This window comes from Triticum aestivum, chromosome 6D (assembly GCF_018294505.1).
Source record: "Triticum aestivum cultivar Chinese Spring chromosome 6D, IWGSC CS RefSeq v2.1, whole genome shotgun sequence".
NCBI classification, from domain to species: Eukaryota; Viridiplantae; Streptophyta; class Magnoliopsida; order Poales; family Poaceae; genus Triticum; species Triticum aestivum.
Window position 1 is genome coordinate 491533762 of NC_057811.1, and position 12529 is coordinate 491546290.

The 12529-nt window shown below is 45.3% G+C and overlaps 1 pseudogene; it reads right to left on the reverse strand.

Moving 5' to 3' along the window:
* Positions 1-8085: 8085 nt before the first annotated feature.
* LOC123142810 (probable inactive 2-oxoglutarate-dependent dioxygenase AOP2) lies at positions 8086-9860 on the reverse strand (annotated as a pseudogene).
* Between the last annotated feature and the right edge of the window lie 2669 nt (positions 9861-12529).

Genomic DNA, 12529 nt, shown 5'->3' on the forward strand with positions numbered 1-12529 from the left:
ATTATCTTGCAATGGGAAGAGGTGCTTTGTGATTGGTTCGATCTTACGGTGTCCTTTCCCAGTGACAGAAGGGGCAGCAAGGCACGTATTGCTTGTTGCTATTAAGGATAAAACGATGGGGTCTATTCCTACATGAATAGATTTTGTCTACATTATATTGCATTACTTTGTTTTCCTATGAACTTAATACACTAGATGCATGCTGAATAGCGGTCCATGTGTGGAGTAATAGTAGTAGATGCAGGCAGGAGTTGGTCTACTAATCTAGGACGTGATGCCTATATATGATCATTGTCTTTTTTTAGAACGAAGGCTTAAGGAGAGCCCGACTTTGAATTAACAAAGCCAACAACCGGCCAGGATTACAACCACATCATTACAAACTCGAACAAAAAAACAGAAACACGGCAAGATACAAGGGTGCTGGTAGGCAACTCTCAAAACCTCACACACTATAGCTAGAAAGATAGTAGATGATAAGCACAAGCTGAAGCACGCAGAGGCCCTCGTCCACACAAGGATCACCAGGGGAGAAGAAATGGGGCTCCGGGAAGCGTCCGCCGTCGAGGATAGGCTATGTCGGCACCAAAAAACCAAGGCCCTGGAACAACATCACCATTCATTCCCACTGTCAAAGGAGGCCCTTGCCTCCTCGCCTGGCTCGAAAGGCGCCGAACCGTCGACATATGGGTTGCTCACCCTAGAACATGGACGAAGGATGCAACCAGAAGGCAACGAAGGAGTAGGAACAGAGCACACCCTACATGACTAAGAAACATCGCCAGAAACATCGCACCACCACTGTCCACTGAAGTTCCTCTGGAGAGGAGAAAGATGCCGGTCAGACAACAACAAAGTGTCCAGGAGGAAGGAGCAACGAGGAGGCGGGACCAAGGTCGAGGAATGACACTCCGGCTCTCACAACTCGCACTGTTGTAGCCACCGGAGGAGGGGAACCCGATCCCCTCCTGTCCAGAAGCCGCCGGGCCAAACTGACACGAGATGCACAAAGAGCACCAGAAGAAAACTCTAACACTGACGGACCTGCAAAGCTACCGCCGCCACCACTAGGGACACGCTGTCGCCGCCGCCCGACAACCACCGCACCGCAGTGCCCATAGTCCAAAAAGCATCCAAGGCGACGACTTCAAGAAGCAAACTGCTCCAAGAGCACCGTCGCCACCCAACAAAGTTCGAGTTATAACCCGGGAGGCTAGGGGAAGGGGAGGGTTGAGCAAAAGACCCGAATGGCGCCTCCAAGAAGGGGAGCGGCGTCCATGGACGTCGCCGCCATGGATTTCTCCTGGTCAAGGCTCCACACCACCAACACCGCATCCAGCTCCAGGCACCGGAGAACCATGTCGACCCGGTGCAGATCTGAAGGGGTGGAGCACGCAGGGCAGGAGAAGGGGGAAGGGGTGGCTAGATCTGGAGCCGCAAGAGGCCAGAAGCCCCACCGCTGGTGCCGCGGATCTCGTCCGCGGGAGAGCTTGCTGCCCACGCAGCCAAGCCCACCTGATGAGCACATGGGTACACCATACATGACATTTCAGAAAAGTGCACAATTTAGTTGGAAAGAATTACTAAGCCGAATCAAGCAAACACATGGCCAGGTGAACGCTAACTTAAGTTCATACCACAATCTTGAACACACGGCTACACTTTCATCCCCATTGTTGTTGGTTGAACTTAGGTATCACATGGAAGAAATCCAACAACCTATGAACTCTTGAAGCAACCGATCTGGAGGAACGAGTTTGAAGAAAACAAGTTTCAAGTGAAGCTGATGCTGTCAGTTTTTACCTCTGATGTTTCATGGTGGCACACCCATATGGTGGAGAGACGGGGCCATAGGGGTACATCAACAGAAGCTAAATCAAATTATCTTTCCAATGCAAAAAACCTCACATCATTTGGAGTTGTGAGTCAAAAGTACTAGTCATTCTCGTGGAAGGTGTCCAGGTTGTCAAGACTTCGTGAACTTCCGAGGAGCTCTCCAACAACTCCCAAAGTTGACTGCTTATTCACCCAAGGAGGCCATGCAAACCTGCTTACTTTTGAAACCATTTTCGCACCTAGGTAAGGGGGGTTGTCCCTGCTATAAAACCCCATCTCCCCCATCCCATAGAACACCTTTTGTCAAACCTTTCAGCTACAAGCTTATGCAGCAAGACTGCTAGAGAGATCCGAGAGATCTTGCTACCTTTGCTCTTGTGAGTTCATTCGGATTCGTGAGAGGGAGCCTCTGGTTCCCCCTAGTTCGTGCTCTACGGTTCCGGCCGTTTTGTGTGGATTAGTCCCGGTTTGTGGTTCTGCGATTATTCGGACAGCGGGTTGGAGTTCTTGTAGCTTCGGTCAGCCATCCCCAACGTATGGGTTGCATCCAACCTTGGCAGGTATAAAGCTAGTTATCCCGGCTGCTTGCAGCTAGTTATCCCTTCCGATTCGATCCTAAGACGTGAAGATCGGGCCACCCTCGGGCGTGAACTCGTTCCTCGGGTTTCCACCTATCACCACCGGACCACACCCGCGCCACCAACAGCCGAGGAGACGGTGGCGCCTCACCGAACAAGGCCGCCGCACCAGATTCCGACGCCCGCCCGCTGGAGAAACGGAGTTGCAGAGGCCCCACCGCCACCTTCCTTGGCCACGCCCCGGGCTTGCCCGGCGGATGCCTCTGGCGTCGGCGAGGAGGGAGTAGTGGAAGGGGGGAGGCGGCGAGGGCTAGGGTTGTCGCCCTCGAGCCGCCCGAGAGGGGCGACGCGAGGGAAGGGAGAGGTCCACTCTTAGACTCTTATGATCATTGTCTTGGATATCGTTATGGGTATTTGCACTTCTATCAATTGCTCAACAGTAATTATTTTCCCACCGTTTGCTATTTTTCGAGAGAAGCCACTAGTGAAATCTACGGCCCCCGGGTTTATTTTCGCATCATATACTTTCCGATCTACATTGCTATTTGCGTTTTCCCTTATCTGCGTCTTTTATTTTTCATATCTATATTATCAAAATTACAAAAATACATTGCTGCATTTTTTATTTGCATCTTTTATTTGCACTTGTTCGCGATCTATTTATCTAATCTATCACTATTTTTATCCCATCTATATGGATTTTCTCTAGACTGATTTTGTGTATTTTTTCTTTTCCCTTTTCCTTTTTAAATATTTTTTATTTTGTATTTACTATTTATATATTTTTTAAAATTTTCCTTTTTTTAAAACGCACAAACAATTTTCAAATTCGATGAATACTTTTCAAAAATTGAGGAACTCCTTTTAAAAATCAATGGACTTTTTTATAATGTGATCAACTTTTTTCAAAGTGGATGAATGTTGTTTCAAAATGGAAGAAATTTATTCAGATTTACGTTCCTTTTTCAAAATTGATGAATTTTTTTCAGAATAAATGAAGACTTTTAAGTCTGTAAATTTTTTTGAACATGATAAACACTTTTTCAAATTGATGATTTTTTCTGTGAACATTTTTTAGTTCCAGTTTTTTTGAATTATGTTTTTATCAGAAAGGCAACGGTTAACGGGTCAACGGTGGGCTGGTCAACCACGACTACCGAAGCAGGAAAGATGCGCTGGCAAGCGAGCGAGTAGTCCTCCCTTGATCGCTTGATCGGACCATGAAGCGGCGCGCGTGGGCGCTGGTTCTTTTACTGGCACTGAAGACATCCAATAGGAGCTGCCATGGTTTCCAAAGGCTCTCAAACACTAGTAGAAAAGGGGGCTTTTGTCCCGATTGGTAAGGGCCTTTAGTCCCGGTTTTTTGAACCAGAATTAAAGGGTCGTTACTAATGTCTTCCCCTTTAGTCCCGGTTCTTAGGCCGTTCACGTGGACGCAGCCTGGAGCTCCACCTTTAGTCGACTAAAGGAAATTTTATGATTTTTTTTTTAAAAAAAATTAAATTTTTTTTTGATTTTCAAATTTCTGAATTATTTTAACCTCTAATCTCTAATCACCACCCCTCATCACTGCTCAATTTATCCTCTAACCTCTAATCACCCTCATCATTTCAAATCATCTAACTTCCCGGACGGTCACCCATCCTCTCACTACTCCATGAGCACGCTTAACTTTCGGGTTCTATTCTCCCTCGTTTCCAAGTCTGCACTTGTTGTTTTCCTGGCAATAGTAAGATGTCAATTCTATTAACCCTCAGGAATTTAGCTTGAGCATGAAGTGACACATTTCACTGTTTGAGTTTGAAACTATTGTTTTAAAAAACAATAATTATTTAGTAACACTAATATTTCTGGAATAATTAGTTTGACCAGATTTGACCAAAATTTAAAAAAAAACTAAAATAATTATTTAGTAACACTAATATTCTAGAATAATTAGTTTGACCATTGTTTGACCACAGTTTGACCACAATTTGAAACTTTTTGAATTTTTTTGCCTCTCGAGATCTTAAAAGCCCCGTATCTTTTTTCTGTTAGGTTTTTGAGGATTTTGAAAATGTTTAACGGGGTTCCCCATGTTAAATTCGGATGTAACTTTTTGAGTAGATGATTTTTCATATAAAAAACTTTTTCATCCGAGTTCGTAATGCAAAAGTTATGCCCATTTTAAGAAATTCCAGAGAGATTTTGCCAATAAAGTCGAAATTCATATTTGTTAATTTTCCCAACAACTAGACCACATATCACATGGGAAACTTATTTTATTTTATTTTTTTTGACATTTCCATCATTTTCTTTTGTTTTTTCTAAAACTGAAAAGGCGGTCCAGGGGGGTAGAGTTTGAAATTGGGCCCTTTAGTACCGGTTCGTGCCATGAACCGGTACTAATGTCTCAAAGCCCATTAGTCCCGGTTGGTGCCACCAACCTGTACTAATGGGCATCGCACCCTTTTGTCCCGGTTCGTGGCACCAACCGGGACTAAAAGGCCCAGGTGAACCGGGACTAACGCCTTAGCCGCACGAACCGGGACCAATGCTCACATTAGTCCCGGTTCGTGACTGAACCGGGACTAATGTGAATATTGCCCTGTGACGAAAGCCCTGTTTTGTACTAGTGAAAGCTTTCACCCTGTTTTAGGACGATGATGGCTGTTTTTCTGTTTCCTTTAGTTTTCCTTGCTACTTTTTCATATTATTTTCATTTCTTTTGTGATTTACTATTTCAACTTTTATTTTCTATTTTTATTTCTTTCAGTTCATGAATAGTGTTTCAATTTCCTAAATATTATTTTATATATGTGAAATTTTTTACAAACCCACGAAATTTAAACAAAATCAAGATTTTCTATATCCCTAAATAATTTCAAAATCAATGAACATTTTAAAAATCTCTGAAGACTTATAAAATTCATGAACAATTTAAAAATCTTGAACCTTTTATTACTTGCAAAAATTAACGCGTCAATCTTTTTTAATTCAGAAACCTAGTTGAAACTAGTGGAATTTTTACAAAATTTCTTGCAAATGTAAATATATATAAAGTATGAGACATAAAGTGAAAAAAAGATATCAAACCGGTACCTGAACGATCTGAGCAAACACATATGTGAGCGACTACTTAGTGGTGTTGGCCCACTTATCAGGGTCGATGTGAGTAATCGCCACACACGATATGTTTCCCCCTCCCCCCACCCGGCCCGAATTCAGTCCATGCCCCGCCACCACACTCACATCCTACTGCATATTTTGTGACATACCTCATAGAAACTTTAAGTTTATAACTAACTATTTATGGAGTAGCATTTGATGGTTATTAAGTATGTCACTACACAACTATATAGTCGTTCCGTCCCAAAATAAATGTCTCAATTTTAGTAGAAGTATTATCTAATATATTCACATTATTGATTTGATATCTTCATATATAGGATATGTGAAACATGATCATCAACCTATGCATCAGTTGATCCTATCCGTTTCAAATATCTGATATACAATCCGGGACAGTTTAAGAATCATTTAATAGTCTCACAAATAAGTTGCATACTCATTGATCAATATTTTTTTTAAGAAAAGGAGGATGACCCCCGGCCTCTGCATCTGGGAGATGCATGCAGCCACTTTATTGATTATTTTCGAGGACCTTACAAAGTATTACAACAATATGTCTGAAACCGCCATCTTGGCAACATGCCACTACTCCTATCCATATGATGAAGGGGTGCTACCTGGGCCAAATACCCAGATCACTCACCTAAGCCTATCATCAAAAGCCGGAAGCCCCAGCCAAGCCACATACCGGGTCTGGGGCACAAACCGGTCTGACGCACGCACTTGTGTCGTTGCCGCCATCATTCCACAGGTCCGTCTTCAGAGCAGATATTGAGGCTTCTACCATGTTAGGCCACTCTGCCATCGACGCCACCATGACGCCAGACAGCGTCCTCCTCCTGCGCGAGTCCATCTCAAGCATCGGACGCCAAGTCTCCACTACACCACGCTGCCAAGATCGGCCGCCATCAATGTTTAAGATGAAGCACCGCTCACCCAAGAAACCAACCGCCATTCCCTAGAGTCCGTGTACACCTCCAAGAATGACGCCCCAAGGGGGAAACGACACAAGAGCGCTGCCGTCACCCGATCTACTGATCTAGGGTTTCCCCCGGAGGTAGCAGATAGTTGTCTTGAACTTCTCCTTGGTGATGCCTTCAAGAAGGAAACGCCGCAAAATAGCGCCGTCACCGTCGGCCTTGGCCAGGTTTTCACCCAGATCTGAACAGAGGACCTCCATCAAGCAACTTGTACACGAACCGCCGCCATCGTTGCCGGGGACTGGACGGAGAATCCAGGCCACCGCCGCCTGACCGGCCATGGCACCACTATGGTGCCTAGGCCGGTGTCGTCAGGCCCACCATGCCCGCCTGTAGAAGCTCACCAGATCCGCCGGCCCGCCGAAACCCATCTGGGTACAGCGAGATCCACGATCTGGGCCGCCGCCACAGGGGCTCCTCTGCCGCGGTATCGCGCCTGCGCTGACGCCGCTATCACACTCGCCGCCGGGAACCCGCCGCTCCACGCCGCCGGTGCCCCGTAGTTCCGTGCGGCGCCGACGCTAGGGGAAAACGTAGCCACCACGCGAGGGGGAAAACCCCGCCACCGCCATCACTGGCCAGGCTACGGGCGTGGCCTTCGGCGGCGGCAGGGGAGAGAGGGCGAGGGAGGAGGCCTTTGGGCCAGAGGCGGCAGATCGCCCCCCGTGTCGCCTAGGTTAGGCGACGCGGGGGCAGGGGGCTGAGTCTGTGTCGTACAGGCTCTGCTTTTGTCCGGCGCCTCAAGAAAGTAGACCTCCTGCCTTTCCTCCCTTTCCCTTCGGCGGCTATGGCAAACTCTCCCTTGCAGGCTACATCGCTTAGCCCGTGGATTCGCCTCCGCTCCGCCTTCCACTTCAGTGGCTGGTGGTAGGGACGAGAATCTGAGTGCCTCCGCACGGCTAGTAGTCTACGTTTGGATTCTTAGTCCTCACATGAGTGGTGCTCGGGCGGGTGGTGGTTCTTCTTCTTTGAGTTTGTCTTCTATGCTCCGATCCTCCTCGAGTTCGTCCATTTGGACATCGTTGATGGAGCTATGATGTATATTCCAACCGTCTCCTTGGGGCGGCGAGGTTAGGGTTTCTCGTCATGTATGCATGATAGCGAGATTTGGTGATGTCAAGTGCTTCAGATCTATTCAAGTGTTTCAACAGTGACGACTGTGGCTCCCTCGTGCTGATCCTTAGAGGTACGTGCGCAAGGACTTTTCAATTGTCATCAACAAGGTCAAGCCGGTTCCGGTAAAGGAGCGGTGATAGCGGTACGCCGGTGGCTCATTCTGACGGAGATAGCGGCTATTCGGCACTCTAGCTTGGGACCTCGATGTATATAGTAAACACATAGCATAAATGTAGTTTGTACGTGATGCAAGCACCAACAGACTTCGACATGGTGCTTACCATAGTACTATTTAGGCAACACAAGGCTTAATACATGCATCATCAATCATACGCATGATTGCCTATCGCATATCACCAACAGATTTGGAAATTAAGCCGAAATAGGAAGCACACGAAATTTAATAGTATAATTAATATAGATAAAGCAGAGCGTGAGGATGGCCGTATTCCATGCATGGATTATCAGAGGGTGGTCGCCGGCTCCACTCCGCAGAAGGCCTTGAGTGGGTCGCCGGAGTTGCGCCCTTCCTCCGACTGACGGAACGCGTTGTAATCGTCAAGCCTGCAGGGGCTGTACTTGAGAGGGTGGTCTTCGTCCACGAGCCCGTCCATCGCACTCAGCACGGTGCCGTCCCTGGGCCGGCAGACGAACAGCGCGCAGTAACGCTCACGGTTGCTCGGCGTCCTCACGCGGTGGAAGCATGGCGGCACACGCCCGTCGGTCACAACCTGCATGCATGATGCATCCATATTATCAAGACGAGAGAAGGTGGCCGGCGAGCGGGAGCTGGGCTGCGTACGTACCGTGAAGAGCTTGCCGGCGAGGAAGGTGAAGGTGTCCGGCTCTGGCGGCACCATGAGTCAGCTCCCGTCGTTGGCCTGCACCTCGAGCCCTTCCACCTCGTGCTGCACGACCACGGTGAACAGGGTCTCGTCGTAGTGCGCCTGCATGGACTTGCCGGTCGCCGTGTCCTCCGGCACGCCGTAGTGCGACAGCCGGGCGGCGTAGGTGTGTGCGCCCAGGTGGGCCGGGTCGACACGAACGCCCTTGCTGAGGCCCTCAAGGGTCATCTTCTCCACGGTCCGCTGCACACGATCGTATCACTTGATCCCATGGAGAGACATATTATATATCGGTGTCAAAAATATTGGACCATCTGTTTTGTCAAGTGACTGGTATTTTTCTATTTGTCGATCTCTTTTTCAATCACTAGCTAGATCAACATCATCTAACAACTCATTTTTCCTTCGCAAATTTAAATACTCCCTATGTCCTATAATATATATAAGACGTTTTCGCAAGCTAGACGTCTAACATTATGGGATGAAGTGCTGGAAAATTTGATACTAAAGTTGGTTGCGCCGACATTTTATGTTCAAATTTTGTTAAAGTGATGGTAAAAGGCCAGAAAGACAAGCGGAAAAAATAGCGTAACTGAAAATAGAACTACTAACCAAAAAGCAGAGTTGCCCTGTGGCCATAGGAGGTTTGTGAATTCACGGATGCGGGCGTCATCAGTGGCCTCCTCGACACGTAGGTACTCCCGAAGAAGGCCGGGAACCTTTCCAAGGTAGCTGCTGGAAGGGCCCCATTTGGAGACGTTCCGCTGCTTGGCCTCGACCGGGAGAGCGAATAGCTCGGGCAATGGGCTGAGCACGCTGCCATGCGAGACAACCACACAGCCATGCCTCACCATGGATGTGGTCATCGAAGCCTAGGCATCCTCCCACCCCGGCGCACCCGGATCTAGCCTAGAGAGGTCCACCTTGGGGATCGCCGTGACCCGCTGACCCGCGCCATGTACATAAGCCTTAACCACCATTCTTCTGTTCAACTTTGCCTTTATGGACGGGTTGGACATCATCACCTAAAATTGAAGTTAGGGAGAAGCTTCAGCTTTAGGGTCGCATTGGTTCGCATGATTCTAAAAACACAAAATAGGAAAAACACAGATTTTATCTTTATGTCATCTTGAATGCTACATGAAATGAAACACGGGAATGCAAGTGCCCTAATCTTTCAGGGCCTCTGGGAAATTCTACATAGCTAGGTAAATTTTTACTCTTGCAACAAACTAACTAGGTAAAATTAAGAAACAAATAACAATCAATGAACAAGAAATAATGCATGTTTATATCGAAAGGATCATGCAACTGACCATGGAGCTAGGGGAGGAGTAGCCGTGGAGGCCGTGGAACTGCGGCATGGAGGTGGCAGGAGAGAGCTGGAAGGCCATGGTACCTATCTCTGAGTAATAATGCTACGTAGGATTTTCCAAGTGAGTAGTCACGCCGTGCCTTCAGATCATACTTATAGCTTGGAAGTAAGGAGGAAGATGTGGACTGGCGGCAACATGGCAAGCTTGCAGTCGTATTCGTCGGATATCTTCCAGTATTTTTTGTGATCTCGCTGAGCACATGGAAGTGTTCATTGTATTGTAGGGGCACATGCATAGTTACATAACCTAATGATTTTCTGGTTAATTTATTCCAGATTCCTAGAGTAAGTGTCAGTTCGACATGACTATGTAACACTTGCTTTCTGTTTTTTTGGCAAAATTTCTTTACATCACAGATAGTTCATTGGTTCATTGGTAGTATACTAGCTAGTACCCTACTTTTCTTTCGAGCCTCATGAACCACACAAGATAAATAACAACATTTTTATAAATAGTCTTTTTGTTGACTCATATTGTCACATCAAGGTGATACAACTATAAAAGGTTTACACCCAGCCTCTGCATAACTACGATGCACACAACAGAAAAGACACAAAAAAGATCAAGAACATCTGACATTCTAGTCATACTATGCAATAACCTCAGTTGAGCAGTATTATCAAGTTGGACCGTGATAGACAAAATATGTGTATTCGATCGGCTCTTTAGCAGAACTTTTGTTGCTTTACGGAACATTGTTCATGGGACATGCGATATTTGAAACTGCAATGGGTGAAACCATGGGAACACTATACTAAACTAACTTAATGTGTGTGGATCTCTGGAGAAGTGAAGCTGAAGTGGGTCTTTCCGAGACCATGACACTCTGATCATTCTTACATATTTCTGGTTCATTAAACATAACATCGTGTTGATGCCCTGGAGGCGGAGCTTCCGCGTGCATGGCATATATTGCTTCGACGATGTAGTGGAGCCAATATCCTTTCCTTCTGAAATCATACAACACGGAAGGTGTAGCTATAATCCATGCGGTAGGCATGAATAGATCCCACTACACGTCACAAGAAATCAAACAAGCTTTGGGAAGGGATGAGGTTTGCTATCACCCATGTTAACCACAGTCAAAATCAAGTTAGCCATTGTTTGGCAAATATTGGTGGACAGTGTTGTGCTCTGCGGGCTAGCTACGCTCTGGTCTAGACGACGTTGTTGAGTTGTATAAGACTGACTGTCATGTTTGAGTGATATACCATCTTTTCCCCACAAAAAAAGTCCCGTAGTGAGAAAAGGACTAGTCGTGAAATATTTCTTGATAGCAGTTAGGCAAAAGTAAACATGGATTCGTGTTGCAGAACCTACATTTGACGGTTATAACCCATGCTGTATGTTAATCTTTGTTAGATCCATCCTGAAACAATTTTGATCCATTATTTATGTTGTATATGTGCTGATCTATATAAAGTCTACCTATGCTCATTTTAGAATAGTAACTTGGTGTCAACAACTAGTTTGACTGATTAATATAGAGTTGCTTCTTTGCAAGTTGGCTTTGAATCTTTTCAATTCATTAGCTTCTTTCGATGAACACAAGGTAACAAGCCTTGGCGAATTCACTAGTTGAAAAAGGGGCTTTTGGCCCGGTTGGTAAGGCCCTTTAGTCCCGGTTTTTGAACCGGGACTAAAGGGTCGTTACTAATGCCTCTCCCCTTTAGTCCCGGTTCTTACACGAACCGGGACTAAAGGCCGCGGCCACGTGGAGCTCCACCTTTAGTCCCGGTTGGTGTTACCAACCGGGACTAAAGGAAATTTTATGATTTTTTTTTGAAATTTTTTTTGATTTTTTTATTTTCAAATTTCTGAATTACTTTAACCTCTAATCTCTAATCACCACCCCTCATCACTGCTCAATTTATCCTATAATCTCTAATCACCCCTCATCATTCCAAATCATCTAACTTCCCGGACGGTCACCCATCCTCTCACTACTCCAGCCTGAGCACGCTTAACTTCCGGGTTCTGTTCTCCCTCGTTTCCAAGTCTGCACTTGTTGTTTTCCTGACAATAGTAAGTTGTCAATCCTATTAACCCTCAGGAATTTAGCTTGAGCATGAATTGACACATTTCATTGTTTGAGTTTCAAACTATAGTTTTAAAAAACAATAATTATTTAGTAACACTAATATTTCTTGAATAATTAGTTTGACCATAGTTTGACCAGATTTGACCAAAATTCAAAAAAACTGAAATAATTATTTAGTAATACTAATATTCTAGAATAATTAGTTTGACCACAGTTTGACCAGATTTGACCACATTTTTTCCAAAAAAAATTTGAAACTATATTTTTTTCTGTTACTAGTGGCGCACCTAGCAAATGGTGCGCCACTAGTAAGTTTGAAATTTTTTCGATTTTTTTCCACTCTAGATCTTAAAAGCCCCGTAACTTTTTTTCTGTTAGGTTTTTGAGGATTTTGAAAATGTTTAACGGGGTTCCCCCGGTTAAATTCGGATGTAACTATTCGAGTAGATGATTTTTCATATAAAAAACTTTTTAATCCGAGTTCGTATGCAAAAGTTATGCCCATTTTACAAATTCCAGAGAGATTTTGCAAATAAAGTCGAAATTCATATTTCTAAATTTTCCCAACAACTAGACCACATATCACATGGGAAACTTTTTTTTGGACATTTCCATCATTTTTTTTGTTTTTTCTAAAACTGAAAAG